Consider the following 27976-nt stretch of genomic DNA (forward strand, 5'->3'; position numbering starts at 1 on the left):
TTTATTTGGAAAAAGTGCTTGTTTTGATCCCCTCTACGACCCAATTTTTTTACATACTTATATGTAACACCCCGTATACAAAGGTTGCGTTTTTATTGAATTTTATTACTATATTACTCTGACTGTAGTTGAGTCTCGGTCATATTTTTTTTGTGAGATATTCTAATTAGTGTAAAGAACATTCTGTAAAATTTTCACTTGTTTTCATTAAGTCCCTTTTCAGATATTGACCGAAGAAAATTGACTTTACCATACTTTCGGCCATTTTTGAAAAGCCATAGAAAAAAGGGAGTGCATTCTCAAGACTAAAACTTTGCTGCAGGTAGTATTGTAAGTACTCCACACAGAAATAATATATTATTAGTGAGTCTCTTCTCTTTCCTAAAAATTGTTTTGGTTCTAACTGACTTTCTTGCATGATAGGGAAATTAAAATAATGTAAGGGCGCAAAACAAATTGTTTGATTCGGAATTACTGTTACTTTTATTCCAAGTGTCTATTTACAAAATTTCATTTAAATAACTTAACAAATAAACAAATTGCGATTGCGCAAGTACAAAAGTTTACTTACACAAAAAAGCTGACATTCATATGTTCTTTGTAACAAGAATTGTAAAAGAAACCTCTTTTTGGAGGTTTTGACAGTTATTGGGCTGTAACTTTTTGGCTCGTCAGTCTACATAGCCGAAAAACTTTTGCGACATTTCTTATATCCTGAAGAACATGTGTATCAATTTTCAAGGCGATCGGACGTTTCTATACAAAGTTATCGTGCACACGGACAGTCAGACGGACAGACAGACGGACAGACAGACAGCAATACAAAATTATAAACCATCTCGAGGATCGTTAATAAAGAAAGTGAAAGATTACTCTACTTCACATAAAATCCCAGCACTTAACCATGAAGGAAAAATCAAAATTTTTAATATTCCCCTCTCAAGATGTGCTCACCCTGCTTCTTTGAATTTCCCCTTTACGGTAACCGAACTAAATCAGTGATACAGCGATATCTGTGTCAAAAGCCTGGAAGGAGCTCTCTCCTGATGGTAAATAAACGTATTATTTGGTATATAGAAAAATTCAATATCCTAAATCAATCACAGTCGGGTTTTAGATCAAATCGCTTCACGTTAGACAATCTTGTTCTCCTGCTTCTCCCAAGCCATATCAAATAAATGTGACGTAATTGTTGTTTGGCTAGATATAAAAAGTGCGTTGAAAAGTACTACCCTCACAAACTTAAAGAAATACATTCATAGAAAAATTTTTGAGCAAACGATTTTGTAGAGTTAGCACAAATAGTTAAAAGAATCCCTAACACACACTACAGAGAATGGTTCCACAAGGTTTGATCCTGAGCACTATTCTATTTCACTTGCCATTAATGATGTTTGTTCTTCTGTTCTACCTCCAGTTAAATATTCTATCTATGTCGATGACCTGATCCTATTCTGTCAAGACAAAGAAACCATTAGTATCTGTAATTTACTACAAAAACGCCATACATTTATGGTTTCTACAATAGTATATTATAGTATATTATATTATGAGGAGCTAAATAGTATATTATATTATGAGGAGCTAAAGTGATACTTTTTATGGCGAGTCAGTGTTTGATGGCCGAGCGAAGCGAGGCCAGCAAAATACTGACGAGCCATAAGAAGTTACTTTAGCTCCGCATAATATATGCTATTTTTTCTTCAAACGTGAGAATAACGCCCAAATAATGGTTTTCAAATCGGAAGAAATATTAACCCGATCGTTATGGGTAGCCGTGAGCGCGTCGGCCGTGGTGACTATAACAATTGCTATAGTTGGCCATTATTAGTTTTGACGTTTTAATTGTGGACGAGTTTTTCGATTTCAAATAAAAATGAAATTGCACAAAAGATACTTTCGACAACTTTAGAAAATCCAGGTTTATCAGATGGAATGACTTCAACTACTCCTTCATTTGAAGCAGAAACCAATCCAGTTTTTTGAAAATACTTCATTCATTCATTAGAAATAAGACGAGCCAAACAAAACTTGACTCTTCAAAACTTGGATGCTGCAGGAACGAAGGTTTAATTTCAATAATGGTACTTTCAACATTAACTATTATTTAAATAAATAAATAGCTTCTTTGATCGACTATATTTTTATTTCTGTTAAAATCAGAAGGAAAGATCAACGCACTTGCTAGGTGAACCAAGAACCTAATGTAAATAACATCAACTTGTCAAAGCAAAACAATGTGACACTGGCACTGAAGCGTTTTATTGCCTAGGCACTAAAATACTATTTTCTATTTCTCTCCCATATCTAAAAGTAAATGTGTGCCAGCCACATACCTAACTTAAATTTAAACCGTAAACCGTTACAATTAGTTGACAATCTTAAAATCCTTGGTGCCGTCTTCGACAAAAGACTCCAAATAGGTCAAACTAAGGGAAACTGTGTCAAAAGATTTAACATCTTAAACTCACTAGATCATTATCAATCGGGAGCTGACGAAGAACCTTTGTTTAAGGTTTACAGAACATTGATGTGCTCGCGACTAGGTTATGGCAGCACATTTTATATGACCGCTAGTAAATCCAACCTAAATTGTCTCAATATAATCTAAACGACTCTAAGAATCTGTCTCGGAGCCTTTAGTTGAAGCCCCTCATTTTCATTCGCAAAGAATGACTGCTACTATCTTATCCCGCTGTGTATCTGCAAATCCGAACAATCCTATTTACCAACTAATAAATTCCACACCTCCCTCCCCCAGAAATATCCTAAGAATCCAAACCCCCAGACCCTATCAACCTTATGGAGCCACATCGACCTAACCAAAGCAACCCCAACTCAAGCTTCAAACACTTCGCACGCAATTGCGTCAGCCAAAATGATCTTTTTAGAGATGTAATTAATTTCAATGGATGTCATGACATTATATTATTTGTACGGGGTTGTTTTTAGAATTGAATTAGTTATTCATTCTTTTAGAAAAATTCAATACGCAGTTCTGTGTCAGTGTCAGTCAAATGTGAAACCGTTCTTTGTGTACGTTCGATAACAATTTTCATTTTATTGAATATTTAATGTACATAATGAAATATAATCAAAATTTAAATTAAATTTTATGAAATTAAATGAACTGAATTACTTGTTCAAACGGTCTTACTAATTCAAACAGACACTTAACGACAAAATGGGGCCGTGGTCTGGCCGTGTCGCAAAACTAAAAACCATAATATGCGACTGCTATTTCATTTTCTGTCGATTTTGGGTAGAAACTTTTGTTCTATTTGTTATTTGTACCTTTACAAAAGAAAATACTCCACTTAACGAAACATAACGATTTTTTAAATCATAAACTTCATACAAAACATTATTTTATCAGCAAATGTATTCACGTTAGGTAACAAAGAAATCGGATCTTCAAGACGCGTTTCGCAACAATAACATGTTGTTAGTATTAGATGGTTCACGAAAGGAACGTATGAAATTTGATTTGAAATTGAATTCATAAAGTTGTAGTAACACGAATAAAATGTCGTGTAGCAGTATAGCAGGAACGTTGAGTTCAGAGTAATTTTGTAAAAAGCCTGTGTCTACTATAAAAATTTAAAAATAAAAGGACTTGAATATCAATATTAATAAATGCAAAAGCAAGCTACTTTTTGTGCGACGGATCGAGGTTTTATTAGCACTCATTTTATGCTACAATTTCATTAGGCAGGAAACTTTTTGTGCTGAAATATAATTTGCATGCAAATGCTAATGCTTCACACCCGAGCATTCTACGATGATTTCTTTGTTTCAAGCCAATAAACACAGACGAACGGACAGTCCAAAATGGAACGGTTTCGAATTTTCCAATTCTGTTTTTAGTGATAGGTAGACGATGGTCAAGGGACTAACTGATTAAATTTTGGTAATTTGCACTTTCTCTCCGTTCGTCTGTGTTTGTCGCTCGTTGCCTGTATTGTTTGTATCTAAAAAACTTGGAGCTTTTTAAATGCAACTTTTCATTCCAAATGTCAAATTTCAAATACATCATTTTGATTTTTTGACCATTTTTTGTAAATATCATAGTAAAGTCTACGAGTAGTTTTTATACAAACTCAAAATTTGGTTACATATGATGCAAAGTTTATTTTTAGAAATTGATCTACCGTTGTAGGTATATCCGTGGTAATTGTAAACAAGAAGAATAAATTAAATTCGCAATTAACATTGAGCGTTATTTTCTCCGAGTACTGAATTTCAATTTTGCTTGGGAATGGACGCTTATTGTATATTGATATTTTTAAGAGGGTCGAATATTGCAATGTAATCCGCAAAATGAAATTGAGCGTGAGATGTACATAATTATTTTCCTTTTACATTTTTCGTGAAATTGATTGAATTTAAAGACGGCAACGTGAAATGAAAGTACATTTTCCCCCTACATTTCTTTGAGCCTCTTTTCATTTTATGTGGGGACTATAATGAAATTGTACTTTCCGTATTTCCCTTGATTTCTATCTTCATCGCAATTTCGTATGCTATTTCTTACCAAATTATATGGATCTCGGCGGCAATAGTATTCCAATATAGCTATAACATGTTTCAAATACATTGCCATCCTCAAGGCACAGATATAGGTAGATATACAAATTCTGGTAAAACAAAATCAATTCGTATGTACAGTGTGTCCGATTGTAGTCGAGACTATGGCCAAATATTGGTATTTTCGAAATGCAACACCCTGTATATCTTGACATCAATTACTTTTCATTCTTTTTCCCGATCACAATCTGTATTTTATTAAATTCTTCAAGCCATGATGTTGAATGAAACAAGTGGTTTTACAGCAAAACGGGTGAATCTACGAAGATGTAGTAAGATTATTGTTGAAATTATTGTTATAAAGCTTACCAATACCATTAATATTTGGACTTGGTGAGTGACATTACCATGGCAATCCATAAATAGCCCACTTAATTAAACATGTTCGAGTATAACGTCAATATGAATTTATTTTACTTCTTATTTTTAAATTATATTGCAGGTATTATAAACAATACTATAAGAAACACGTATGTAATTGATCTTTGAAGCACTTGCGTTGAAAGGCACACCACTGCCATAGTCATTTTCTCAACATCTGTATTTAGCTTCAAGTAATTTTCCGTCTGTAAAAACGGTTAGGTATATAATGACTGAATGTGGACAACGGTTAGTGCACATTCTGAATTTCTGATCCATACAAATCGCAATATGCGCTTTATGGTGCTCAGGAGTCGTGCAGAAGCTGAGTTTTCTGAGCATAATTAATAATTACGGGTACTTTTTCGCATATAGCCCCTTTCATTGTGACTTCGTAGACATCCCCCGTTGTTGTAAATCCTTTTGGTATATACTCAATTAAGAGAATCCCTAGAATAGCTTTCCCCCAAGAAGCTTGCATCTTCGCCTTCTTGGGTTGCAGAGAGCGTTTACTTTACTTGTCATCTACACAGTTTTCGTTCGAGACTGAGCGCATTGGGAATCCATAGCGCCGATACAAAACTCCCTTATAATATGGTTCTTGTCATTCCATAAATCAATACCTAAGTATATTCCTTTAAAAAAACACGTCAATCAAAACCACTAAAAGTGTATATCATACAAAGTGATTTATTAGTATGGACACACTTTCAAGTAACGCAAAAAAAACTACGCGTTGGAAAATATTCAAATTAGGTACATTATGCATGCATACCACGCTTTTAGTCCGATTCTTTACCATTTACATTACTGCTAGGCTGTACTCGTACCCACTATGCATAAATATTTCATAATGTAATAGGGTCGCATAGACAAGCAAAGGTTACATTATTACTTTGCCTCGCTGGACATGAGAATGAAATTCGCTCTGCTAGTCTAGTCAAGCAATTCCATTATAAGATGAGGCAGCAATGTATAAGAAAAACACCAACCACAAGTTTAAGTACCAACCTACATTCTACTTCTACTGTCTTTGTAGATCTATATAATAAGTGGACATTGCGGAAAACGTTGGTTAAATAATTAAAGAACACCACATAGAAATCATTCGAAGGTTTGTTATTTAGAAGCTTTCATTTTATATCACATTTTGTCTTTTGTGTGTCATATTATTTACTAAAACTACTTTAGAAGCAACTATTTTCGTCTCTTAAAATTATGAGGAAAATCACATTTTCCTCTCTAGTGAGGAAAGTAAAAAATAATTGCTGCGTTAAATAATGGCATTTAAAATTGAAACCTACTCGTATTTAGATTGCTATGTGTCAAATTTCATTATTGTATACGATGATTTTTTAATTTTGATTGTAGTTTTATTCGAACTTCTGCTCCGTGGCCCGAATTGATAACCACATGCGTTGATCTCGCACGTGTTATTGTTATCACCTAACCAATTAACTTTTGTTCAATAAAGACCTGACAAAATTAAACTGTTAACAATACTTGATATTTACAACAATTAACAATACGATCAAGTTTCCATTACGTGTCCCCGTTTTAGACAAGAAATAGAATTAAATTAATCAATCAAATTATTAACTCACTTTACAATAAATAACTAAATTTAAAATGACAATCAACAACTTTTTCCATTTCTCCGTCTATTTGAAAGAGTTCATGGGCCAGTGATTAAGGTATTAATTCTTCTCTATTGCTATGAACCTATTGACCTTCTTTGGTTATTTTAGAAATCTCTAGTTTGCCATTATTGCTAGTCGGATTTCAAAAATCAAGGATCGGCCGGTAAGGTATCTATAGCGTGCTACGATTGATAGAGACTTCCCAAATGAGCTATCTTTGCGCAATATTTAGAAAATCCAAAATCGACGTAGCAAGCAACAATCAAGTAGGTAATAATGAGGTAAAATTCAGAAGTAGGAAGCTTAAAAAGATTATTCAAAGCCAAGGGTAATGAGTAATTTTGGTACATACTGGAAACGGCCTTAGCACTTGTAAAATATATCCGCAAATGCGTCAGCGAAGTGTCAAAAGCAAAATAACAAGAGAAAAACTTCACCTATACAGCCACAATGAAATCCCAAAAAGGCAGACGAAAATGTCGAGTACCTAACAACTATGGCGTGTACGTTCTTCCAATTAAAATGGTTGAATTTCGTTTTGTACAAAGAAGTGTGCGCATCGAGAAGCATTTAAAAAACCTCTGCACGACCTCGAGCGGCAAAACCAAGAACTGTTGTAATAAGAAATCTATAACACTTGGAACACATTTACTACAGAAACAACTTACACCTAGACTACTGGATTACAAAGTAAATACCTAGATAGCGTAAGAATATTGAATTAGAGCGAAAAGAATTTAAATAAGAACACAAATCGAAGGTTTTTCAATCGTTACGTATAGCCCTCACTTGACATTCAGTTTTTCTTTCTGTTAATACATACAGAACCATCCACTTGTATGGAATACAGGGCTGGATTTACCACTAGACCTACAAGGCCCGGGCCTAGGGGCACATCGTTCCAAGGGGTGCACGCTTGCCAACCCAATTTAAATTTTTTGGAATTAAAAATGCCCATTTTTACGGTGCAAATAAATAACCCTGTAAATAACTAATTTTTTTTAATAAAGCACCCTGTATATTTTTAGTTGTTTCGATGTCATTGGTTAACTTCTACATTGAAAGCTATTCACTTTTTGATTTTTTTTGTCAATGTTGCCATCTTATTAATTTTTTCCAAATAATTCCCCATATACCTAAGCACTTTCATGAACATTAGCGACCCTTTTTTGGAGTTAAGAAATAAAAGCAATAATGTTAATCGGAGTCAAAAGCAACATTTTGATAATGAGAAAGTTAGATTTAGTGATACAGGGTGTTCACAATGAAATGGTAAAATGTATGCATTTCTTTAGTGCTATAACTATTTTTTTTTTCAAATGGAACTACGACTATTTTAATATATATTTAAATATTCGATAGTCTTCTGTGTTCTCTTCAATTATATTATCTACACCCCGTGTTTATATTTCGAACACAAGTAGCTACCCATTAATGAATTAAGGGCGGCAAATTTGTTTAGGCCTAGGTCGGCGCACAAGCATTAAATCCAGGCCGGATTTAAATTAATTTATATCGTTACTATTTGCTATTGGAAAAGAGTCTATCTTTATTCTTAATTTGACAATTTATAAAATGAAAATAATCTCCACCTCTAGCACTCCCTCTGAATTTTAAGCACCCTCTCGAAAATTTCAGATTAAAAAGGGGTTGTGTCTTCTGTGCCACATTGTTTGAAAAACAGTGACAGTTTTTGAGATTTCTGTCACAAATCTCGGAGAATAAAGAAAAGCGTGTGGCGCAGTTCAGTTGAAGCTGGACTGAGGTACAAAGGGTCCCTGGTTCGAATCCAAGTTTGAGCATGGATATTTGTAAATGTATAGTGGGTTGGGTTGGTAGAGCAGCCTTGGCCGAAACCCTGCCCACTCAAAAATAAAGGCAAAAAAAGAATAAGTATGTGACATTTATTATTTAGTGCATCTTTATTTTAACATTTGTTCACTAGAGAATTTAAACAACGCGCTGAAGTCCCTTCTATCACACACGAGGACTTTGATAATTTTTTTCTAATAGTACACAATAACATGCATTTTTTCTATATACATATGGGCTGCTCTGTATGAACAAGAGCAAGAAAAGTCGATGAAATAACAAAATCGGTTAGGAATATTCACCAGGGAGCACAACAGAGAATTTTTTTCCTAACCTAATTGATCAAATCTCCACTTTACTCGGGAATATTTTTAAACCTGAATGCGATACTCTTTAATTTTCGCTCTTTAATTAAAAATGGTAAATTTTGTTTATACAATTTTTTTGAAAATCAAATTGAAGTGTAGGTAGATACTTAGATAACGAGTTTCCATGTTCTTCTTGCATAAAATAAATAATTCAGCCGCCAATAATTCAGCCGCCCAGTAATGTCACGGCGTGGGTTGAGGGAAGTCCTAATTAATGAATAAATAAGAACAAAATTCTACAGCGAACACACAAATAAGCAGTCGTTTAATAAGTAAACGAAACCTACCTAGGACTGGTTTATTGAAATACGATACCTACCTCAGAAATCTGAAAGACATCCACGCGAACTCGCTAAGAAAGTTTTCCTCTACGAAGTTGTGTAAACTAGATTTAGGATTCTAGCAATTCATGTAAAGGTAATGCAGAGAGAGGAAACGCGTTTAAATTTTCAGTTAATATGGAATACTTTAATGAATTTTGATTTTGGGTGCATAAAAGTTAAATTGTTTCCTAACCATTTGATCAATCTTATTTGTAGAGTTTTATGTTTCGTTCCATTTTGCAAATGTATTTTTTCACGATTGTTGCAATCCCCCATTATTCTATGTTTCCATTTTACTGCCTTCATTAATGACATATTTCTATACTAGAGCTAGACAGACAGATAAACAATGACAACAATTTTCTTCTTTTTTTTGCGTTTTCACTTGCTTCTGTTCCTCTTTTGTGTTTTTTGGTCTTTGTACCTATTTTGTCACACTGTTTTACAAGATGTTCGTTCCTCATTCTTTTTAGATGTCCAAACCATCTTAACGACTATGTTGCGTGTCCTATCGATTCCTTTCAGTCTTCGTAAGTATTTCATGCTAATAGCTTGTGATTTGCTCCCTATTGTGTTTTATAATGACTACCCATCTGTGGCTTTTGCTTGTTAATACTGGACTAACAACTAACAATATTGCCTTTGATGTTGTCATTTTGGCATTCATGCTGAGGCTGTAATTTGCTTTACTTGTACCAGAAATCGTGCGCAATAACATATGAATGAACGATAACCATTAAAAATATAAGCTGTATCTGCTGAATATTTGCAAGGAGTATGAAATGATAGAATATGAAGCACGAACATAAATTTTATTCATAACTACTGGGAATTTACCGGCGGAGTTTTGACCACGCGGGATTTTTTTGGAGGGTAAATGACCGAAAACCCTTTCCCTTATGTTTGCATTTAGATTGTATTTACAATTCTAGGTATTTAAACGTTTGCTTGCTTGCTCCAAACGTTGTAAGTGTATAAATATTCTTTGTTTTAGTGTCCTACTTGTGATATTTTATCATTTTTAATATGTTCATTCTTCTCTCTCGGCATTGGTTCAATTTTTTAACGGTAGGTTACAATCAATACACCCCTACCCTTCAGGCTCACCTGTGGTGGGAATGTTCCAAATGGAAAACGGGGCTTTCTCATACTATTTTCTTAAAGCATCTCTGCTATGTCCAAAAGTTTCATGTATGCTGTCTGAAAGCTACGGCCCACGCCTATAGAGACCAATTTCGTTGAGAAAATGCCAAAACGCATTATATCAAGGATCCAGGACGTGAAATACATGCATTCTTGGCAACCATGTGTATTTCGATCAAATGGTCGCTCGAAAGCTAATTGGCTACATCAAAATGCGCATAAATGTAAGGATCGGGCAGCACACATTTTCAACATTGTTTTCAAACGAGGACGAGTTTGTTAATAATCGCTTAATGTTTGGGGTAAACACAGGGTGTTTCATATAAGTATGTAAAAAAAAATTGGTTGGTAGATAGAATTAAATCAAACACCTTTTCTAAATAAACCAAGGGTCTAACGTGTTTCGTTTGGTAGCCACTTTAAAAAAATGGCACGTCTTTGAATAGGTTTTGGGGTATGCCCTTTCCGATTTCGCAAGTGTTTTTCAAAATTCCTACTGGGGGTGCGAATAAATAATTGGGATTTCGACGAAGTTGGTATCTGGGGGGTTTTGAACATGAAAATCGCGAATCTGAAATTCGTTTTTCAAAATTCAAAAAAACTCTACTGCAATTCTTGGCCGGTAAGTGTGTACACAACAAATTTTGTGTCCGGTCAAGAATTGCAGTGGATTTTTTGTTTAGAATTTCCAAAAACTAAATTCACATTCGTAATGTTCACGTTTAAAAACCCCTGATACCAAATGTCGTCGAAATCAGAATTTCTTGCGCATCCCCATGTAGAGGTGCGCCTTTTCGTAGTAGGAATTTCTAAAAAAATTTGCAAAATCGGAAAGGGCAATTCTCATGGTTGCTATTTTATTTGCTATTATAAAATTAAAGAAGAAATGCAAATTTCACCACTTTTTTGAGGGTGGCTTCCAAACGAAACACGTTGGATCCTCTGTTTATTTGGAAAGGTGGTTGTATTCTTTCCCTCCACCACCCAATTTTTGTAACACACTATACACTTAGAACAAAATTCAAAGAAGTAACCTCTCTTCTAGCTATCCCACATTTTAAAATCTTCTTGGTTGTGAAAAATACAGTGACATTACTTTGCGCAATATAGCACTCGGAAACCTTTTCCAACCGTTAAAAATGTAACAATTTGCTTTAAGTGTAAATTTACCCCTTGTGTATCTCTTTTCAGTTCCTTCCTTTAACTGCAGTTCACTACTTTAGAAATTTTATTTTACGTTATTTCATGCGGTGTAAATATGAAAATACCGCAAAAGTACCAGTAAAAAAGTTGTTTGTAGGACATTAAGTTAAAAATAAGGTATTCCAAAAATAAAGATTTAGTGGTTTTAAACAAGTACACTTAAAATGCTAATAACCAGCGGCATTTTATTAATTTGTTGAGATTGGTGGGAGAATCCTTAGAAATCGCCAGTTTCTTTTCCGTGTATTTAAAGAAATAAAAGGACAAATGCTGCTACACTGATGGTCAGGCTCTTTTATTACTACTTAGTCCGTATCATGAGGGGACATTCGTGCGGAATAATGAATAGTACATCTCCGAAGGCAGTTATAGGTACTTTATTATCATTGTAAATGGCCATTTTGCAGGGAGCATTTTTAACTATTTTATTGTTTCAATATATTTATTATCAGTTTCTATACTTAATCATTACTTTGTATACGTGTCCTTATGTTAATTTTCTACTATCCCTAAAAGTTCCCGTCAAAGTTTTCTTTTTTCCACGTTCACTTCTCAATCTCTCCAATTATTTTAACCAAGTTAACCTTAAGTTACTCAACTCCTCAAGCTCCCATAATATTCTTTCCAATTCCTCTAAAAGTATTCCTTATGTTCTTCTTAGTCTCATCTCAACTCTTCCTCAAATCATTTGTACGCTCACTTCAAGTTATCTCAAGGTCCTTAAGTTCCCTTCAATCTTCCATAAAGTATTTTTTTTCTCGACTACTTTAGGATCTCTCATTTAAACTTTTAATCGTAATTATACACTAGGTCAGAATTTAACTTGTTATAACGGGATCGTAAAGCTGTCGACTGAAATTGACAAAGGAATACAGAAAATAGGACTAACCTCTTTATTTACAATTTTTTCATCGACGTGGAAGATCTGTAATTCTTACGGCTAACTTTGTTGAATCATCAATATGGGGTAGTTATCAGGTGTTTTCAATTGGAATGCATGCTTAAAAACTCGCCGGTTTGAAATAACTTCAAATCGTAAGCTATTGGGATTGTTTGACGATTGACTTGGAAATCCAAACTGGCTTTTGATGCTAATTCTTCTATTCGTCAGTACAATTTTGTTGCGAAAAGTGCATTTACATACACACTCAATTTAATTGGATTGTTATTAAAACTTGATTTGACGTGCAGGAAATCTCTTAGGTAAACTTTAACACTGACTACCATTTTCCTTAGCAGCACGATTACTGAAGCCGAATATTATTTGATTTTACTAACAGTTTTCTTTATTGTAATTTTGCTTTACACATGAAATTAAGTTTACCTCCTCTTTACTTTATTACACTGCGCCCATACGCAGTAAAGTTTTTTAAGGCTAAGGTAATATGGCTACAAACTGAAAGACTAAATCGTGTAGTTAAGAATCAAATACTAATAGATACAAATCCGATGTATGGACCAATAAGTGAAACTTCTTTTCCAAAAACACACAGTCCTTTTAGTTTGGTTTAATGTTAACATAATTTCATAGGAGGACAAAATTTGCCAATTATTTGCAGATCGGAGCAAGTACGCTAGAGACATCTGTCGATTTTAATAAAAGCACCCTTCTCAAGTTCCTTTTGATTATTGAATATTTCGAGAATTAATTCACAAAGACGTTGAGTTGCGCCAGCTTCCATTATGCGTTTGATTAAAGTACAAAATAAAAAATGGGGATTTGCGAACAGGTTTCATTACCTATAATATTTTTCGAGAGTCTTGTGTGTCAGAATTTGACCTTTTTTAATGCCTCTTGATTACATATAATTGTGGGAAGTTTTGAACTCGATCTCTCACGGTAGTATAAACGCAGCACAATCTATTAAATACCAAACACAATCTCTGTTTCCGAACAGTAAGCCTGCATGACAGACCTACAATACAACACAATTAGTAAGGATTTGAAAACATGAAATTTAAAGTATGTTTTTTTACAGAAAATCCATAACTTATAATCTAATAAAAGATCAATTTGTTTCTGAACCGCTTTTCGTGAATTATGATTTTATTATATTTTTACGACGTGTTTTTAAGAGCGACAGATCTGGGCCGGTGCCAACTCGTCAACTGGTCAATCTCCCCGTATGTGGTTTATTTGTGTAGGACTGTCTCAATCTGAAACTTGGGTCACGCTAGGAGCTGAATAAATATTTGTGAAAAGAGAATATATAACTGGGAATTATATTATATGTATATCATCCAGAAATCTCAAGGGTGTAGGGGATATAAATTATATTTCGTCGTTTATTTACTTTTTATTTTTTATCCATCCGCTATGCCCTCTCTTGTTTGTCTCTCGCCCTGCCACCTTAGTCCGTGCAGTTTTAGGCCTTGGTCTTCCGATGCTTTCTCATCGGTTGCGTCTTCCGTATAATTTTGAATTGTACATCTGGCATATAAGATGTCCAAACTTTTCTGGAGGTTTCATTTCTAGTTCCGATCTGATATTTTCGTTTACAATTGCGTCCCTTTTCCTCTCAAGTATTCCTTGGTATAAGCACTCGGAGCTTGCTTCCAAGGTCTGAATATATGTATAAAATTCTTCTGTACCACCGAGGTTTGACAAAGCTCACATAATTTTGGGCGCCAGGCGTACCGCCAAAGGTAAATAAACATGTAAATTATAAATAAAATAAGAATACAGGCGTGGTGAATCCTCGGGCACCAGTGACTATAAACCTTTGTCTTGGCAATGAACAATCCAGATACACAAATAACATTTAATTGCATAAAGTAGCACTCTAAGGAAATTTTTCCACTCGATGGAAGTGAATTTCTCAATTCAATAAAATGTTTGGAAGCCATCTCCGCTGCTATCGCCTGAGATGGTGCTGTTTTCAATGGCAAATCCATTTGTGACAACAAGAACTGTTTAGTACGTTGGGTACGCCAAAAAAACTGCACTTTTTGATTGGAATATGCCACTTTCTGTGTTTTTTTTTATTGAAAGCTTTTGTGACGAGGAAACTTTTTTGCTATATAACATTTATCTCTAAAACTTAAGGATTTAGCACAATTTTAAAAAAGTGTTTTTTTTACGAATTTGAATCACAAGTAAGCTCAACCCGATTTTTATGTGTAACTTGTCCACGTCAAATGTTAATATGTAAGGATTTGTATTATTCAGCACAATATTCTGACTCTTAAGGTCTGATGATGAATCGGTCTATACGATTCGAAGTCGATTAGCTAAAGAAATATTAAAATTCAATTATTTGAAAAACGAGTTTTATTGTATCAATTTGTATCGACAAATAATTCACTACGTCAAGAAAATAGTGGTTGCTATTTAAAAACAGTATGCCCCCTTTGACCGTGCAGAAGTATGCTACTGACCCCAAATTGAATGTACGTGGATTGGTAGCAAACTTTTTATAATTATGGATGTCATAAAAAGTTTCTTTAAAAAATGTTTTGAAGATAAAATTTTCACCCTGTATAAAAAGCATATCCGGAAAACGGTTAGCCTCGCGGTTAGCATTACGAAAAAAACCGATAAGACCTACAAAAATAATTCTTTTGTTAAGGGATACCCGGGGATACCTATAAAAAATATCAAAATGTATAGGCTGCCCTCGAGAACACCCTATATACCTAAAAATACGTTTTAGGCTTCCCCTCAGGCTTCTCGTACCAACAAACCGTTACCATTAATCTCAACCATTGAGGCCGAGATTGAGGCTCTATCGTCCGCTTATAGAAGGTGGATTCCCTGTATAATAAAAATGATTCAACTTATATGAATAGGTATCTAAAACTTGGAAAACATAATATTCCGTTAATATTCTTAAAGAAAACCCGAGAGAAAGCCCTCGAAAAAACCCATGATCTGATAAATAAGCACTCCAATTTTCACATTCGTCGTAGCTTAAACCAACTAGTTAAATAAAATAAGAGCAAGAGTAAGAGTTAAAGTTGCTATACTGAGTGTTTCTTTAATTACTTTAAAAGCAGAGTGTATTTTCTGTTTTTCAGAGAAAAAAATTGACGAGGCTTTTCCTTTCAATTTTCATAATATTTGGTTTCGTGCCTGATGAAACAAATATTGCGCATTTTTTCAAAAAAAAAAAAGAACATGGCGGATTGAAATTTTCCGAACTTGCAGGGTAGATACAAGGAGTTTTGCGGTTGTATCGATTGAATTTCTAAACGATGGCCTTTTTTGTGGAAAAGACCGGGATATTGCACAATTAAGAGCTTACTTGTGATTCAAATTCGTAAAAAAAAACACTTTTTTAAAATTGTGCTAAATCTTTAAGTTTTAGAGATAGGGGCAGAGATACAAAAAAATATATTGCGGCTAATGGCGCCATTTTGACGGCCAACATTTTGGTTTCCTGCACGGATTTTCGAGTGGCTCCCTATCTCAAAAGTTGCCTTTTGGTATTAACTATTACCACATAAACTGGCATATTCCAATCAAAAAGTGCAGTTTTTTCCCCATTCGAGCCATGTACCCGACGTACTAGTTGTCAGATAGTCAAGTACGTCATATAGCAGCTTGACTCGTAGCATGTTGTCGAGCTGATCTGCAAAATTGCATGTTTCTATGATGCTATATTATGTAATGCAGCGATAGGTAGCAATATCCTCCCCTTCCAGTTGATATCTCTTGTGAAAAACGTATCACTGCGCTATCTCCGAAGGCTTGCAAAAATAGTAATGATTTTATGAAAGGGTTTCTCAGGTTTAGCAGGCGCGTACAATGAACAAAGCAATTCATACGTCGACGTTCCACAGGCAGATAAGAACTTAGCTCTTTTCTTCTCGGCATGTTCGATTTCATTAGCATCAAAATGAAAAGCTAACTGCTCTGCGTCCACGGCCACGGTTTCTTCGTATCAAATTCTAAGGGCGCAACGCAGAAGGAATCGCGTATCGTTTTAACAATGTAGAAAATGTAGGTCAGCGACTCAGCGTCCGCCTGGACAATGTAGGTTATATAATAACGTAACGATTGTATTAATAATAATGTATTTACGTAATTTCCTTTATATCCTCGTCGTCAGTATTATGTACTTCTTTTGGTGCAGGTAATATAGCTGCAATAATTTATTTCAGTAACTAATATTTAAGCCTCATGGGAGCGCCGACAACCTCTTTTCTTTGAAGCACCTTCTTAGATGGTCAAATTTTACGACAATCCTCCAGCACGAACAAACGTGAAACGTTGAATAATAATTAGCCACGAACTCGGCTTCCGGCTACGCAAATGGAACTTCTTCTATCTTCAAACTTAAAAAAAAACGTAATACTGCCCTGACCCTTGGCGTAAAGCTGATTTAAATTTCAATAACTTAGTTCTGCTCACAAATTTGCATTAGGCGAATTAAATCATTAATGATACGCAGTTTTAGGTAAACTCTGCGTACAGCGAATTTTAAATTGACCGCACTTGGGCCCTGAACTTTGCTTAAAGCTGAATTCAATTTTCAAAGAGACGTGGTTCAGGGTTCTGCGTTGACTGAAGCAAAAAGCGACGCTATTCCTGTGCAAATCCTATTTAAGGCGAAACCCTTCTTCCGAAAATCAAAATTATAACAACCAATACAGTTGACAACAGAAAATATCCCCTCAACTTACGTTAAAAGACCAAAATAATAGAGGTCGGATAATTTTACTAAACAAATTCTTATCAGACATTAATTAACTAAAATACTAGGAAAAAAAAAATCATCTCTTTTAACTACACAGAAAATGCAATAAATCACATCCACCTGTCAATGAAGCACTTACAATTGATAACAGATAAAGACCAATACAAAATTCTCAGAAATTTCTACGTTAAATAAAATAAAAAGATAAACAAAAACAACCTTGACCGCTTTCTCGTATGGCAATAATTTCCGTGCCGTCACATAGACCAATGACAAATTAATAATTTAATTATGAATGTTAATTACACAAAAAAAAGAGACCGCCCTTGTCCATCTTAATTAAAATTTTCAAAATTTCATCCTGCCAGACAAAATAAACACAGCAATATCTATGGCTCAAATCAAGACGAGCATAGGAAAACTAACGGTTATAGGATACCACATCCCTCGGACAAAAGAGGGCAAGCGGAACTCAAGAAGCTGAGCGAAATTGTAGAGCAAAAGAGCGAGCATCATAGTAGGTGCCTTCAATGCGCAACTAGGCAGACTAGACCGAAGGGAAGGGGATGAACATAGGACCAAGCACGAGAAAGACAACGTGAATTGCAGCGAGCTTAGGAACATGGTACATCTACATGGACTGAGGGTAGAAAACACATTCAGTAAATCCAAAACGCTGCTGACAACATGGAGGAGAGGAAATTCTGAATTACAGATCGACCACATTGGACGGAATCAATTTCTACCAACTATGACCCCTCTCCTCGACCCGATATCGTGATCGGTTATAATTCCTATGATACGCGTATTCCAAGAGCGGATTGTCGGAATACAGTACTTACAAATGTCGATTGGAACTTTTGGAAAAAAATATATTCATTGGTGATAGCGAAACTTTAAGACCGAATATCTCGAAAACGGTTTATCGGAGGGAAGGGCAACGAGATATCTATTGGTGAAGTCGAAGCAAATATCTTGAAGCCTCGATAAATGTAGCGTGCTTTATCTGCACAATTTATACTGGTTCATTTTTCTATACTCACACGTGTCTGCTGTCGTTTTAGTTAAAAAGTTCTAACCAAGGTTCTAACAAAAAAGCCCGATTCTCCTCTCTCCTCTGTTTCCGCAGCTATAATACCGAATCAGTCTAAATCTACACGTCCGTGAAGTTGGCACCGCCCATTGTTCATATTCATATTAATATTATTTATATGCACATCGTTTGTTTATCGTTTGTTTACGTTTGTTTAACTATTTTCATCGTTTGTTTACATTTGCGTATGTCGTTTTTAAAAATTCAAAATGGGCGAGCTAACTTCACGGTGGCTCGCCCAAAATTATAATTTTATTTGTTTATCGATGCAGGTCGTTTGTTTATCGTTTGTTTACGTTTGTTTAACTATTTTCATCGTTTGTTTACGTTTCAGTATGTCTTTTTTAAAAATTCAAAATGGGCGAGCTAACTTCACGATGGCTCGCCCAAAATCATAATTTTGTTTGTTTATCGATGCAGGTCGTTTGTTTATCGTTTGTTTACGTTTGTTTAACTATTTTCATCGTTTGTTTACGTGTCCGTATGTCTTTTTTAAAAACTCAAAATGGGCGAGCTAACTTCACGGTGGCTCGCCCAAAATCATAGTTTTGCTTGTTTATCGATGCAGGTCGTTTGTTTATCGTTTGTTTACATTTCCGTACGTATTTTTTAAAAATTCCAAATGGGCGAACTAACTTCACGGTGGCTGACCCAAAATCATAATGTTGTTAAGTTTGCAAGTCAATTGTTTATCGTCTGTGGGCGCGTAAACTTTACTGTCATTATATTATTTTTCAACACGATATGCATCTTTTAAAAAAATGTTAAATGGAAAATTAACTTTATAGTGGTGCAGCGAAAATTCGCTTATGAACTCTACAATTGTAGCAGTTGCATGCATGCGGTGATTAGGTAAACGTAAAAGGCTCTAAAAAATTAGTCACTGTTCTTCAAACAATTCTCTAATTTTCATATTAAAATGTACGATGGTACTTAGAACTACCTACCGTTTTAATACAATGCGATAAAAAATGTACCACATATTTAAATAGTATAGTATACCTTAATCCTTCAGCGCCGCTCGCGAGCGTTTTTTCCGCTCCCGAACGTTTTATCCGCTCTCGAAAGTTTTTTCTGCTCCCGAGCGCTTTTTCCGCTCTTGAGCTTTTTTTCCGCTCACGAGCACTTTTCCCAAGCGCTCGCGATAAACCACTCGAGCAGTTTTAGGAGTGTTCGGACCTCGCAAGCGGTCTCGCGTTGAAATTATGGATTCTACTTTTTTTTATCAAAGAAAGCTTCATTTTTTACCAAAAATCTACTGCACCAAAATTTCTCGAGAAAACACTTTTTCTTATTAATTTTGGTGCGTAGAATCCAAAACAATTCGTACTTTTTCGATCAGACTTCTCAATCAAAAGTTATAGACCAGAACCTTTCGAAAGAAAATTCAAAGGGCTGTAACTTTTGAACTAGTAGGGCATCTTTTGGAACTGTTTTGAAATTATGGATTTACAGCCACTTCTATAGAATTTCTTTTCCGAGCGATCTGAGACAATTTTCGGGCCTCAAAAAGCATAACTTCTTTTTTTTACCAAAAATCTACTGCACCAAAATTTCTCGAGAAAACACTTTTTCTTATTAATTTTGGTGCGTAGAATCCAAAACAATTCGTACTTTTGAAGAACAGTGATTAATTTATTAGAGCCTTTTACGTTTAGATACCTAATCATTGCATTATGTTACTGCTACAATTGTAGTGTTTCATAAGCGAATTTTAGCTGCACCACCATAAAGTTAATTTTCCATTTAACATTTTTTAAAAAGATGCATATCGTGATGAAAAATAATATAATGACAGTGAAGTTTACGCGCCCACAGACGATAAACAATTGACTTGCAAACTTAACAACATTATGATTTTGGGTCAGCCACCGTGAAGTTAGTTCGCCCATTTGGAATTTTTAAAAAAGACGTACGGAAATGCCAACAAACGATGAAAATAGTTAAACAAACGTAAACAAACGATAAACAAACGACCTGCATCGATAAACAAACAAAATTATGATTTTGGGCGAGCTACCGTGAAGTTAGCTCGCCCATTTTAAATTTTTAAAAAAGACATACTGAAACGTAAACAAACGATGAAAATAGTTAAACAAACGTAAACAAACGATAAACAAACGATGTGCATACAAATAATATTAATATGAACAATGGGCGGTGCCAACTTCACGGACGTTAAATCTACTTATTATTAGAGTACTTATAGGTGCTAGGTAATAAATGCGGTATAGCGTTACATAAGTCTCAAAGCTTTTAGGTGAGCTTAAACTTAAACATGGACAGAATTGCTCACATCCTAAAAATAACTGAAAAGGGAATCTAAAAAAAATAATTAAGCAAGCAAATAAATTCGCAGGGAACACATCCAATTATTTGGTGTAAACAATAATCTATTTACCACTCGAATGAAATTTTAATCAATTACTACCTTTGAGTACGTAAACGTCTCAGCAAAGCTTGGTAAATAAATCCCACCGCCTTCTCTGTGTTTCAGTTTCTATGCCACTTAGTATATAAAAGGAGCGCCAGGTAATTATGAGTTTCCCTTAAAATGAAATTCTGTCTTTATTGTCGTTGTAAAAAGAGCACAAATACCTTCCTAGTTCCTTAACAGGTATAACACATGTAGGTAACCGCATCCGAGAATTTAATTACTGACTTGCCTCAAAGAGAATTGTTCCCTGTAGGGAACTATTCCACTTTATTCTCTTCAGGTTTACCACTATTATACCCTTGTTACTTGCATCATACCTGTAATCTGGATGTAAACTTTTTAGGATTCCATTTACTTGTAGACTATCCCTAGTGACCTGGTTTCAACTAGACATTCAGTTATGATGAAGGACGATAAGGGCACTGAAATAAAAGCTATTTGGGCGTTTCATCGCGTTCCAGTATCTCCTGGGAGTTGTCCTACCTAATGTTATTAAAGGCTGTATGCACCATGTTAATAGGAATAACCTTCCTCTGTTTCGATCAAAAACGGTGTTGATAATTCTAATTTAATTTACATATATCCCAGAGGACATATGTAAACAAGGGTTGGTCATAGCAGCTTGGAGAGGTTAGTAACCTCCACTGATCAATACTATTCATAGTGACTTTGCATATTTTCCGGAGTCAGTTTCAAAATTGTTTTTGCTAATTCCCAAGTTTACCTTTCAGATTAATAAGTTGCGTGAGATCGAGATCCGGTAAGGAACAACATAAATATCTCAAATTCCTTTCGTTCATTAGAAAGCTGAGAGGAAAGCTTGATTTTGTTGTATCCCTTTTTATTCACCTTCATTTATTTTTCGGTACAGCTTCAGGCGCCCCGAAAACGTGAATGTTATACTAATTCTTTACAAAAACATAACGCGCTAATTGTTGTGGAAAACGGTTGTTTATTCGCAGAACTGATTTTTATAAAGATAACATGAAAATTACGCATTTGTAACAAAGGAAGATCATCCGCCGTGTTCTAGAGAAACGACAATTTTCCCCAAGTTACGCGCATACCTAATTAATGAGGAATAACAACGTTGTTTATTTTTGTGTTTACATACCGAAAAGGTAACAGCTACGAAGAGGATTGGAATTTGAAAACGCTAAAGTAATCTTTATGGCCTGTGGCGGTGTTTAATAGGGACAATACGAAGTTTTAGTACCCGGAAAATTACGTTTCTCTTTGGATTTTAAAGATTTAAAATTTCTTTTAAAATGTGCCTAATGGGTATTTAACTTTCGAGCTGGATGAGGAAACGACTGTTTTTTTTGTTTTCTTAATAATACAGAAATAGTATAGGTAGTAGGTATTTTTCCTGTTAAATGAGATATTTGTAAAATCAAGTTTTGCCTTAGTGATCAGTGTCAGTAAGGCGGTCAGTTGCATTCTGCCACCAGGACCAGACCATACCTTTGTCAATGTCCTGACTCTTCCTCAATAAGAAACCTTGTAGCTACATATAGCGTGTTATGGAAATTCTGATAACATCAGATCCTCCGAAAAAAATGCTAACGAGGACCGTTTAAGTTCGGGAAAATGAAAACGATGTTTGACAAGTTCAGTTTTTCAGCGGATATCTCAGATATTTTGAATTCAAAAATTTCAAATACGTTTTTATAGTTACAAAAAGTTTTCGTGTGATTGGAGTTATATATTATAGCCAAGGGTATACATAATAACAAAGAGGGTTTATTTTATACATGACCGTATGTAAAAACAACAACAAGTTAAAAAGTAATCACTTGCATTCATTTCCTATTTGTAAGATGCAACTTTTGTTAAAATTGTAAAAATCCGGCCACAAATATGAAAGATAGCTTGCACATGTGCAATCCATTTTTGACGTGCTACTTCAATTTCAGTTTATAAGAAGAGTTTCATTTCAATCTTTTTCTAAATAAAAAAGTTGGAACTGCGCATGCGCAAACCTAAATTTTGAAGCTATCGTTAGATTTTCCTTTGTTCCAAGTGGCTATGTATCAAATTTCATCTAAATCCCTCCATAATTAAGAAAGTTGGCACTGCGCATGCGCAAAACCAAATTTTGAAATTGGCGTTAAATTTGCTTTTATTCCAAGTGGCTATGTATCAAATTTCATTTAAATACTTTTATAATTAAAAAAGTTTGCAATTCGGTTTATAAATGGTCGAGATGCGAAAAGGGCACTGTGAATTTTAAATATATTCCACTCAAATTTTGGCATTGCGTATTATATGGCTAAAGCTATGCCCATATTGAATTTCATGCAATTCAGTTCACAACTAACGGAGATGTAAAAGCGATCGGACATTTCTAAACAAAGTTATCGTTCACACGGACAGATAGAAGGACAGACAAACAAAGGAACAGACGGACAGACCAACAGGCAGACGACAGACAGCAATGCAAAATTATAAACGATCTCTAGGAGCGTTAATAAACGGCAAAAGTGTAAAATTATGAAACATGTAAAAAACGGTGTTTTGTTTTTTTTTACAATAACTTTTTTTATAAGCGGTACAGAAAAAATTCCTTCCTTGGTGCAAGACTCGACACCATAACGAACCAAATAGCGAAAAAAGTAGAACAATAGCTCTTAAGATAAAAAACTAGTAGCGTCGCAAAGTTAGCGGGCGGACGGACGGACGGACGGACGGACGGACAAAGTGGCCACAATAGCGCATTTTTTTTTATTTTTGTGGAAATGCGCTAAAAATTGAGTGATAGAGGGGATGAAGACAAGCACTTTTTCCAAATAAACCGAAGGTCCAACGTGTCTCGTTTGGGAGCCACCCCCAAAGAATTGGTGAACTTTGGATTTCTGCTTTAATTTTTTTCTCGGCAATCATAAAGAGTTACAAAGATGGGTGGCACGACTTTAAATAGGTTTTCGGATATTCCCTATCCGATGTTGAAAACATTTTTGCAAAATTCCTACTACGAAAGGGCGCACCCCTCATATTTACCAGATTTTACCAAAATTAATTTCCTCAGTTATGATTGTACCAAAACTGAAATTAATATTGCTAAACAGAAAATTACAACTAACAAGATATCATATGAACCTCTTTTTAATTTAAGATTTGTTGAAGGAGCACTTATAATTTACAGGGGGTGCTAGTGGGAGGAGAAGGGATAATATGTTCATAAAGGGTTAAATATTCATTCATATTATGAATACAATTACGATATACGGTACACAAAAACAAAGGTTGGAAACTCTTGATTTCAACAGGATGGTGCACCCGCATATAACGCCCTAATCGTACGAGAATGTCTATCGCACAAATTTCCTGAAAAATAGAAAATTTATCTGATAGGTATTCTCGCATGATTTCGGCGTTGTGCTTGGTTGCACCATCCTGTTGAAATTAACAGTTTCCAACCGTTGTTTTTTTGTGTGCCGTATGTCGTTGTATTCGTAGCAAAAACGCTACCCATATTAAAGCATGTGTACATCCTTTTTGGACGCACCATATACAAAAATCAAGTTAAAGAAGATTTCTCCGAAACGGAAAGTTTTATTGAACATCCCTTAACTACAGCTCAAAAAGTTAGAAAGTGTTTTTTTTAAATTTTATTGTATCTTTTGAATTAACATCAGAATAACATAAAAGCAAAATCGGCAAATTTCGTTTTTTCTAGCATATCATCGAAACTAATCGGAATTTAGCGATTAAAACAAACTTTTGCTTCAATTTAAGTGAACATGTCTCCTTTGGGAGGTAAGCAGTATGTCTATAACAGTCGCAAGAGCTTTTTATTCTTCTTTCGACAAACGTAAAGGCGTGTACAACTTTTCACCCCAATATGCTGAGAAATTGATCCCAATTTGGTATTTTGGTGGCTGAAGGAAATTGAAAGGAGTGGAAAATAAACTGTGTGCAAGAATGAAAGCACGAAAGAATTAATACGGAAATGCAAGGATCGGGGGTTACTTTGAATGTTGACGCTCGTTTCGCCACCGAAATTGTTAATATTTTTAAAGCAAAATTATAGGAGGCTATTTTCCCTCCCTTTGCAACAGTTTTAATTTTTGAATAATTCTAATTAATTTTACATAATTGATCGTAGCAATTAGAAACGAGCATCAACAATCATTACCTACTTTCGAAATACCCGTAGTGGGGGTATAGCTCAGTGGTAGAGCATTCGACTGCAGATCGAGAGGTCCCCGGTTCAAACCCGGGTGCCCCCTTATTTTGCACGACTGCTTGCCGTCCACACAAAAGCCGTTATCACAATTAACGCCACTTTACTGATAAACTCCGCAAGTACACCATCACAGATAAAATGTTATCTGGTGAACATACAATATGATATACATTGTAAATGCACGGAACGGTTTATTTTTAGCGCAATTCACGAAAGTGGAACGTCATTTTTCTATTCGTCTGTTTTCGTTTGTTACTGGACATTGATAGAACATAATTTTGTTGGGGAAATGATCAAACGCCAGAGATGTCAAGATATGACTTGCGCTAATTTCTTCGATTTTATTGTATCAACTTGGTTGATATTTACGTAGGGGGAAACGGGGGAAATACCTGGATCCAACAGAGTAACAGCATATGTGCGTTGCAATAATATTATGCCCCATAGAGAAGGTATTGTAGCGAATATTCTTCAAATCCCAATAGACATCGAGACGCCATGAAAGATTAGTCATCTGCGATGAGAAACTAAGGCACATGTGACGCAATCTTTCCGGGAAATATGACGTGTTTGTTTTAGAACATTCGGAAGCGTTCGGGATCACTCGGAGAACATTCTAGAACGATTGTTGTCTGCTATATAAGAAAATCGAATGTGTTCCGAGTTAGTTCCAACATCGATTCGCTCGTGTTATGTTATAAATTGTGAGTTAACGGTTATAAATGAATCCATTTCAAGACATATAAATTTATTGTTAAGTTAATTGTAATTTAAGTTACAATATCAAACGATCGTACAGAATTAAATTAAACCCTGAATAATTAGGGGTTTTTCATTTCACCGCGTAGTGAGATATCTTTTTCTGAGGAAGATCGATTTTCTATCCTTTACCAGCTAGTGTGTTAATTAGGTGCCTATTGTATAAATTTCCTTATCTTCCTAAAGGGCTTCTTGGTTAATTTATAATCGATTTCATAGTATTCACACCCCAGCGCCTTTAATTAACGTTAATGCTTCAATGGTGTTCAGTCCAAAATTTACATTACATTCAATTTCGCCAAACAAGGTATTCTGTTTTAGAAAACAGTAGGTACAATCTGCTGGCTTCATTATGTAGTGTGATGGTGGCTACGTATTTAACCGTTTTAACTATGTTTTAGGAAAAATATTATTAAGCTTTTATTTGTACACATTCAACATATAGTATAATGTGTCAATCATTTTCACATCCCTAATCGGTGTAATACATATAAGTAATCGAATGTTAAAATTAAAGCATTATTAACCTAACTTTTGTAGTTTTAAAAAGGATGGAATGAAACTTAATTGTATTTTGCAAAAAAAATGGAAATAGGAGATTAGGGTCCTTAAAAGACATACATAAAGCGTATATATGGCAAAATCTGTGAAATTATGACAAATTTTCCCTTTCAGATCCAAAATTACAGTTGGAATTTTTTTTCACTTTCAAGCACTAATTTTCATATTAAACATACCCAGAGGTGCGCAATCTTCAGATAAAGATATATTGCTGATATTTTTACACAATCGAATAAGAATCAAGAATCTATATAAAACCATGCCATTTTTTTCTGAGCCCTTGGTGATGGGGGGAGTGTTTCCAGTTCACGATTTATTTGGAAGAAATGGGTGATTTGGTTTCGTACTCCGTCCAATCTTTTTTAACTTACCTGATGTGTTAAGTCTCTTATATGTATTTCACAACTCAACATTCTCTTTTATTTTTACTAAATCATTATTTTTGCGTTCTGAGCTTTTGCTTTTTTCAACTTTGGCTGCTCCATTTTTCGGCGCGTTAAATTATTGAATCCTCAAATACTGGAGAAAAAATTGATAAAATTGGTTAAGAACTTTTAAGAATAATAATAAGAAGCAGAGTTTATACATAAGAATGAACATATTTGCTTAGAGAGAAATATTTTGTTTCTAATTTTTTAGATAATAAAGCAGTAATGGGACGATGTAATTTTATAAAAAAATTGGGTATATTGGGCTAATCCGATGGCGTACGTCACAAAGATGAATACCACATTTATCCATTGGATCCGACTTCCCCGATTACTTATTTTCTGGATTTTTCTTTAAACTTTCTGGGTCTTTTTCTCTAAACCCAATCGATCCGTCTGCGCTTAATTGTTTGGATTTCTAACAATGTTATGAATTTTTTTTATTAAAAAAGAACTGGGGAAAAATCGGCGAAAATATACTTGTTGGAAACGAAAAGATATTGTGTAGTAGGCAGAAGAACAAGTTGATCTGCCAGTAAAAAATTAGTAAAGTTTTCGTTAACGTTAAACAAGCGCGTTTAACCTGGCTTCTACTTTTTAAATTAACGCAGGAGTTCTTAGAGCTGGGTAAGCTCTCAGTGGTGCCCAAAATATGCCCAACACACGGTCTTCGTGAACCACCGTAAAAATGTTTCATGTGCATGCTGTGGTCTATTTCGAATACTTTGCTCAAAATGTTCCTAATTCGTATTCGCCAGAATTTTAGGTAATTGTTTCAACCCTTACAACGAAATAAATAGCCAATAAGCTCGATTTCTTGCTATTTAAAATCACTGTTCGTGCAGAAAGATCGCATGTCGGCCACATTACAAACGACAAGAGAGGAAATAATGAATTAGGTTAACGGCTCTGTGTATTTATAAACATTTTATTTGGACACCTGTTCAAGTCACCAATCTACGTGTAAAAAATGGATTTATTTCAGTAAACCAAGGAAACGAGACACGCAATTACTTAATCAGCGATACAATTTTTCAGAGGAAGGTTAAATTACCCCTGAAAATTTATGAAAGAAACTAGATAGCATGGCATGCTGTGAAGCAGTATTTCTTACTTAATGCTACATCGTTAGGTGTACCGGAGAAAAATCTTTAATGGACGAAAGTTTTCATAACTCACTTGATAATTTGCAAAATGGGAATTTATAGCGTTACAGAATCCGCGGTGTTATCACCACACCACTATAAATTTGAGTTTACATAATGCAAACAATTTGCTTTTCCTTGTCAGTATTTGGAGCATCAATTCCGGAAGAATTGTCAATGCATGGAGAAAATATTCAACTCGACTTTATTGGCTTACTGCTCAATCCAACGTTAACCTTTCACCTCTATTTAAAATTCGATTTCCATTGACCATTGAATAGTGTTTTTA

General features: G+C 34.8%; 1 protein-coding gene and 1 non-coding gene across 3 annotated transcripts in view; both read left to right on the top strand.

The window, feature by feature from the left end:
• Window positions 1-222: 222 nt before the first annotated feature.
• LOC116164736 overlaps window positions 223-27976 on the top strand; it is an 84124-nt gene continuing 56370 nt past the window's right edge. Inside the window, exon 1 of one of the 2 annotated variants that reach the window (XM_031478952.1) lies at window positions 223-330. The gene's annotated coding sequence lies outside the window, so the exon portion shown is untranslated. The remainder of the gene's footprint in view (window positions 331-27976) is intronic. The other variant, XM_031478953.1, reaches the window with a different exon arrangement.
• On the top strand, window positions 24766-24837 carry Trnac-gca. The gene has a single exon. It is a non-coding gene; the product is annotated as a tRNA-Cys (tRNA).

This window comes from Photinus pyralis, unplaced genomic scaffold (genome assembly GCF_008802855.1).
Source record: "Photinus pyralis isolate 1611_PpyrPB1 unplaced genomic scaffold, Ppyr1.3 Ppyr1.4_LG2, whole genome shotgun sequence".
Classification (NCBI taxonomy): Eukaryota; Metazoa; Arthropoda; class Insecta; order Coleoptera; family Lampyridae; genus Photinus; species Photinus pyralis.